We start from the raw sequence: 7,401 nt of genomic DNA on the forward strand, positions 1-7,401 counted from the left end.
TATATATATATATATATATATATATATATATATATATATATATGTCTTACACTCTCCTTCGGGCATTCTGTGGAGACGTAGAATGGGTTGATGTGAACATAAAAGTCCTATAAAAGTCCATTTTGTGATATTCGCAATAATAGTCGAGATATTAATTAAAAAAAATAAAGGAAAAACGGACACTGAATAGTAGAGGACGGACCGTTCGAGTCATAGCGCGGTTATCCTATATTATGTAAAGCAATATTTATTTATTACTTATTATCGAAGTAGACAAAACAATTTATTTATTTATTTATTATCTATCCTTTTATTCATTCATTCTTACTCACTCATATATTCCTCTTGTCTTTCCATCTCGCTCTCTTATGGTTTTTTTAATTTACCTTATAATTTATCTTCATTTTCTCTGCCTCCTCTTTATTTATTCTCTCCTTTCTCTCTTATTTTTCTTCTCCCTTTCTTTTTCTTCCTCTTTTATTTCTTTATTATTTAATTTAGCTATAAAAAGTAAAACAACACAAATTATTCACGTTTTACTTCATTATATATTTTTATTTTTATGTATTTGCCGATACTTGTCTGATATTATCCTTGTTAACTCCATAGCTTTTCTTCAAAACTATTACGGCAAACACATTTCGCAACTTTTAAAACTATTGTACATTAAAAATATAATCTCGTTATAACCCTATTCTCGTACATGGGAATTATCACTCAACTCCACCGCGATGAGAGTTACAAGTCGATAATCGTAAATCGGTAATCGTAATTCTCACCATCCCGCCATGTAACGGATAACATATGTCAAAGGACATTTCTGTGGTGAGGAGACGTTTCTTTCGTGTAAATTTACGATTTCAGACTTTGAGCTAAGATAGTTCAACTTCTGGAGCACGTAGAGCAAAAGTAAAGACAGTTTTATTGTGTAATGTAAACCCGAGGAATCGATTAAGTCCCTCTAAAACTTCGTCAATTTAACCGTTATAGCCGAAATAAGAATTTAACATACATTCAACTAAAGTTGGCGCGTAATTGTACACTGTAGGCCGCGTTTCTTCGCGTTTGCACTTGGCTTCGCGACACTACCGTGTCGCTTGATTCTTGGCCTCCTTCGGCTAGACTATTTAAACTCTAAAGAAAAAGAAAAAAGGTGTGACTTAATACTAACGCACGTTAGTATTAAGTCACAGTGACCGATTTCATCTATCCGGCGAATCGATAGGGAAATCCTTATTTTTTCATAAAATTTTCATCTCCGACGAGATCCCGGTCCACACGAAACAATATCGCTTTCCTCCTATCCATAAAGGAGAAATTTCAGAACAAGTCGGCGATCTTTTAAAAAACGATATCATTACTATTTCCAATTCTCCTTACAATTCTCTGGATCGTACCGAAAAAACCCGATTTCAACGGAAATAAGCGCTGGCAAATGGTCATTGACTATCATTATTTCAACGAAAAAACAATTAGTGATGTATACCCTTTGCCTAATATTTGCGACATACTCGATCAACTCGGTGGCGCTAAATATTTCTCGGTTCTTGATCTGGCAAGCCGATTCCATTAAATTCCTATGAATCCGTTGCGACGTGATTCGCGTATAACTCCCCAGGTCGGCCGCGAGCTTTCTCTCGTCAAATTCCGCCTGGGCGGACTACCTCGTTCTTGATTATTGGGCGCTAAGTACGGAAACGGCCGCATCACCGGGGAGTCGGACTCCCAGAGACCGCCGTATGATTGGCGATGAATCACCCAGTACGGGTGCGATTAATCGAGAGTGTTCGTCCGCAGAGGCTAGGATCTGGAAGGATAGACGATTGTAAGGCAGCATGTTCCCGATATGTATAACGATTTATTCGGCTTCATCACAAATACGCTAAACGCAAGACAAACGCAACGAGCAACACGACATGTGCACGGCAAACGCAAAATATACATGACACGAGCTATTTACAAGATTAACGCTAGATACGTAACGCTAACTCCGAACGGCACGTCCGCCGTTATTCGCGTTATCCGCAAAAAGTCTTTCCACGTCGCGCCGCGATGCACTGGCTTACGTGCTAAGAACACAGAGCTTCCTATGATCTCGGTGGATCCTTGATTGCCTCAGGGAAGGTCTGTCAGGCCGCTGGTCTCGTCCTCGCGCCGTCGCTCTCCCACCGCGGTCCTCTTCTTCTTCCTGCGGCCGCTCTCGTCGGCGTAGCTCTCGTGCTACCGCTGCAGTACTCACCCTTGACCGCGAATTGTACGGCTCGCGGATTCCCGGTGGTTTAGCGTTACTCGTCTGACGTCCGCTGGCTACGCGGAGGCACCTTAATCGTTCCAGGAATACTGGTCGCAGCGATTTCGGTAACTTCTCGTAGAGAAAGCTAATTGCTCAGGCCGACGACTCGCAAATAAGAGAGCTCTCCTGTACAGTCTTGGTCTATTTATTGTTTTTCTCCGCGGTTCGTCTGTTCTCGCGGGGGTCTATTTCGTTGCCGGCTCTTAGGGGGAAGCGCATTTAGCAGCTCTCCTCGCAACCACGATCCTTGTGACGGGGCTCAAACGCCGCCACGTCACATCGGATATCGCTAATAAAGCTGCATTTTCTACTCCTCATGATCATTATTAATTCGAAAGAATGCCATTCGGTCTAAGAAACGCTCCCGCCACCTTCCAGGACCTCATGGATCAAACATTATCCGGGTTACAAGGCACAGAACTGTAACGATGCATATCGTTACGTAATAATAAAAACGCAGAACAACGCGAATCAGGAGCGCAAGAGGACGGCGCGTCCTCTAATATTGTAAACAGCGCGACCGCCGAACAACCGTGGTAAATAGCGAATCAAGCGAGATTCGAGGTATATAAAACGCCGCGTAATTGTAACCGAGAGATTCGATCATTCGCTCTCGAAAGAGAGTCAGAATCGATTCACCGCTCTCGAAGGAGAATCCGATTCCGATTATCCGCTCTAAGAGATACCGACTCTACTCCGCTCCTGGCAGATTACTGTTCGTCGATTGGCGATTGTAGTCACTCCGCCGTCGTTGCACGGATACGTGTCATCGACACTCGACTCTACTCCGCTCCTGGCAGATTACTGTTCGTCGCGTGGCGACTGTAATCATTCCGCCGTCGGCTCACTGATTCGTGAGGCCGACACAGATAAGTTTCATAGCACCGCTGGCCGCATCCGAAATTGCGTCCGAACGAGCCGAGCTCGTTGAATCATAGAGGAAACTCCGAGAGCTAAGGTTCCGTGTACGAGAACCGACGGCCGCACCGCATACACCGAACCGATTCAAATCTCCGCGATAGGAGATCGAAGGGAGCACCGCTAAGGCGATATCCCGCGTGCAGTTACGCTGCAATCTCAACGACCGCGACATCATACGATTCCGACACGCCGCTAAAATCGCTGGAAAAAGTGTCCATCGCACTTAAGAGACACGACGCCGAAAGAAACGTCAACAGAATAGACTCGTGAAGACACGACACTGACGTCGTCCGCGTCCCGCGCACCGCGCGTCACATCACACAAACCGGCGTCTAAACAAACCTCTGTCAGATGATACAAACAACCAAAACCAAAGGCGTCGACACGTATTGTTCGATCTGTACATTGTCATTATCGTCAGCTTAGTATTTAAATATATTATTCATTATTATTTTCTTAAAACACTGTTTCTCAATTATTCCGCCCATCACGAACCCGATCCGACAAGCGATTCGAACCCGCAACGAATCGCGGTTACAGAACTATTCGTTTACATGGATGACATTGTCGTATATGCGTCTTCTCTGTAACAGCACGACGCCAAAATTAAAACTTTAATGAACCGCCTCCGAGAAGCTAACTTTCTTCTTAAATCTGATAAATGTCAATTTTTGCGCCGTGAAATAGCTTATTTAGGTCACATAATTGGCGAACATGGAATCAAACCAAATCCTAACAAAATCTCCGCTATACGCTATTTCCCTGTTCCCAATAACGCGAGTAATATTAAACAGTTCCTCGGATTGGCCGGTTACTATCGCCGTTTTATTCCCGAGTTCTTGCGCATCGCCAATCTCCTACCCAAATTATTGAGAAAAAAAAGAACTTTTTTTTGTGGTGACCCGGACAACAAAGGTCACTCAAAATTCTAAAGAACAACCTATGTAAAGAGCCTATACTCAAATATCCCGATTTTTCTCAGCCGTTTGTTCTTACTACTGACGCCTCGAAGTTCGCCATAGGCGGAGTACTCAGCCAAGGCCCCATTGGCCAAGATTTACCTATCGCATATGTCTCGTGCGTATGCGTTTTTAATTCCGCGGAACAAAATTATTCCACGATTGAAAAGGAACTCTTAGCCATAACCTATTGCGTGCATCATTTTCGACCATTATACAAGCGTGAGTTCATTTTAGTTACAGACCATCAGCCTCTTACGTGGTTATACAGCGTAAAGGATTCTATATCACATCTTATGTGTTGGCGCTTAAAACTCGAAGAGTATAATTACAAAACAATTTACAAAAAGGGATCTCTAAATCGTAACGCCGACGCCCGCTCTTGAAATCCGCCGCGCAAAGAATCAGCAGAAAAAATTTCTCAAGGCAATAATACTCCTTCTACTCCGCGAAATTATCCTAAATCCTCTAAGATTTTGTCCATTGAAAAAAGAAAGCATTCAACCCTATCTCCGCAATTGTTGGAAGATGATGACAATGAATCTTTCGATTTTAATTCTGTTAACATCATCAGAATGCAATCATTTTTTAAACGCATTCCTATCCACACTTATAATCTGCTGACTGCGAGAAATTCCTGACCCACAATCGCTCACTCGCTATCCTCCCTATCCGAAAGAGGAGACAGCTAAGGCGTGTTACGATAGCGTGTTTGACCTCGAACTTGAGCCGCGCATGCGACCACGTAAGGTCTGCGACCTGCTCCCGGCGCTAGTTGAAACCAATCCGCAATTGCTTCGCGTTTACGGAGCAATCAAGCAGTCTCAACACCCGCGTCTCCCGAAGTTCCTTTGCCTTTCAAGACTCGCGAATCTTTTGATAAAAACCCTCCCTCCAAAACCTTTAACTTCTCCAAAATCGCTAACAATCCTCCAAAATCTTTCAAACCTGCCCTCTGAATTTTCTGGGCCTCCTGACACATCTCCCAACGTAGCGCCCAGCGTCGTACCGCCGCATGCGTTATGGCCGTGCTCAACTGACGCTCCGTCCCCCCAGCTTCCCCTCGATTCTCCAACGCGCTCTCTTTCTCCGTCTCTTTCTCCTTCGCCTACACGCCTCGCGTCGCTACCGCGCTTAGACGACGGCGCAGAGACGATATCGTTTCCAGCCGAAATAGTTGAGTAAACTCCTCCTGACAAATTTGACGAATCTTTAGAAATCACATTACCATTCTCCGAACAAAATGGAAATAACACACCCGAGTTCGAATCAGAATTCGAATTAGATGAATTATTATCGCCAACAAATCCTATAGCCCTCATCATTCGTGAAAGTTGAGACGACGTATTAGCTCACCGAGATAACATAGTGTTATCTACGGTAGACACACGCCCGATCGACAAAAGTGCTCAGCTCCTTGCAAAACTAAATGAAGTGCCGCCTCTAACTGAATTAACTCTCGGCCGTGGCCGCGTGCTCACATTTGAGAACATCGGGAAAAACCTAATCATCCTACCTGTCAAAGAACGACGCTCCACTTTGTTAGACTTCGATAACTTTACTGAATCACTTCGATCTTTACAAGACATAACACTTGAACTAAACCTAAAATCTTTTAAAACCAAAACCGATCCGCTAGACGATATTAATTGATTCGCCGCGCGCGATGAATTGGAAAACATCTTCGCAAAAAATCCTGTCACAATTACCATTTGTTTAACTCTTACTACACGTCCACCTGAAAACGAACGCTCGCAAATTATAGCTGAAAATCATAGCTCCGCGTTCGGTGGACATAAGGGTAACAAAAACTTATCGCCGTATCCGACAAAATTTTTATTGGGAACAACTCAAACCGCAAATTCAAGAACACATCCGACAATGCCGTATCTGTCAGTTAAAGAAATTAGTTCGTTTAAAAACCAATGATCCTGACCAATACTCTTGATACCGCTTTCGACAAGATGGTCTTCGACATTCTCGGTCCCTTACCAAAAACGCGAAACGAAAAGGTCTACCTTCTCATCATCCAAGATCTTCTTACCAAATATTCACTTGCTATTCCATTGGCTTACTTTACCGAGACAACTGCTGCCACCTTCGTTAATAATTTTATTTGCCGATTTAGTTGTCCTAAAACCATTTTAACCGACCAGCGAACAAAATTTACAAGTCGCGTAATGCGAGAAATCGCGAAACAATTAATAGTAAAACATTTTAAAACCACCGCTTTCCACCCACAATCTAACGGGTTACTTCAACGATTCCATCACGTCCTTTGCGTATATATAAAATGTTTTATCGATAATGAACGAAATTTAGATGCCATAATAGAACGTGCTAGTTTTGCCAGCAAAATATAAAGGCACAGGATTCACACCGCACGAGCTTGTCTTTGGTCGAACCGTCCGAATATCCTCCAAGCGACCAATCACCTCTCCACTCGATATCTATCCTAACTATCTAACCGACTTTTTCACCCGCATCCGTGACCTTTAAGTCACCACCAAACGTAATTTAGAAGCAAAAATTAAATCGAAACTTATCGTCGCCTCAATGAACAAAATTTCCTAATTGGAGACTACGTATTCCTATTAACGCACTTACCTCTCAAGTTTTCCGACCTGTATTTCGGTCCCTACGAAATCCTCAAAGTTCTTCGAGATGCCAACATTCGTACCCGCGTTCGTAATTCTTCTAAAGTTGTTCAAACAGATTACGTATAAGTAGACTTACTGACCCAGAATAAGACTAAAAGGATTTAACACTAAAAGGATTAAGATTATTTTAATTCTTTAAAGTCAACAACCTGTTCTTACATTAGAATCTAATTTTTTTTATAGTCGTTCTCGATACTTAAAAAATTCTCAGACCTTCACTTCTTTGCATTTATATTTCTCAATAATTGCAGACCAGAATCATCACTTATCGTATAAAGAGCAATAAATTTTTCATTGCATCACACACTTATACTGATTATTTGTTTAAGTCATCGCAAATATACAGTTACCTAGATCCTCTGGTACTTGCGCTCGCCTACACATTAGGGCTTTCATCCATGGAAAAGGTCCCGTTAATAACAATTATTTATAAACAATTGCCAAAACTACCAGATGTTCACGCTTACTGAAAATACCATCACATACTAAACCCGCAACAAAAATCAATTTTTACAGCGTACGGAGTAAAATCATTGTGGAGGCGTCTGACAACCTTAATCCATTAACA

This window comes from Odontomachus brunneus, unplaced genomic scaffold, assembly GCF_010583005.1.
Source record: "Odontomachus brunneus isolate Ranch 3 - 2012 unplaced genomic scaffold, Obru_v1 Obru_scaffold_216, whole genome shotgun sequence".
NCBI classification, from domain to species: domain Eukaryota; kingdom Metazoa; phylum Arthropoda; class Insecta; order Hymenoptera; family Formicidae; genus Odontomachus; species Odontomachus brunneus.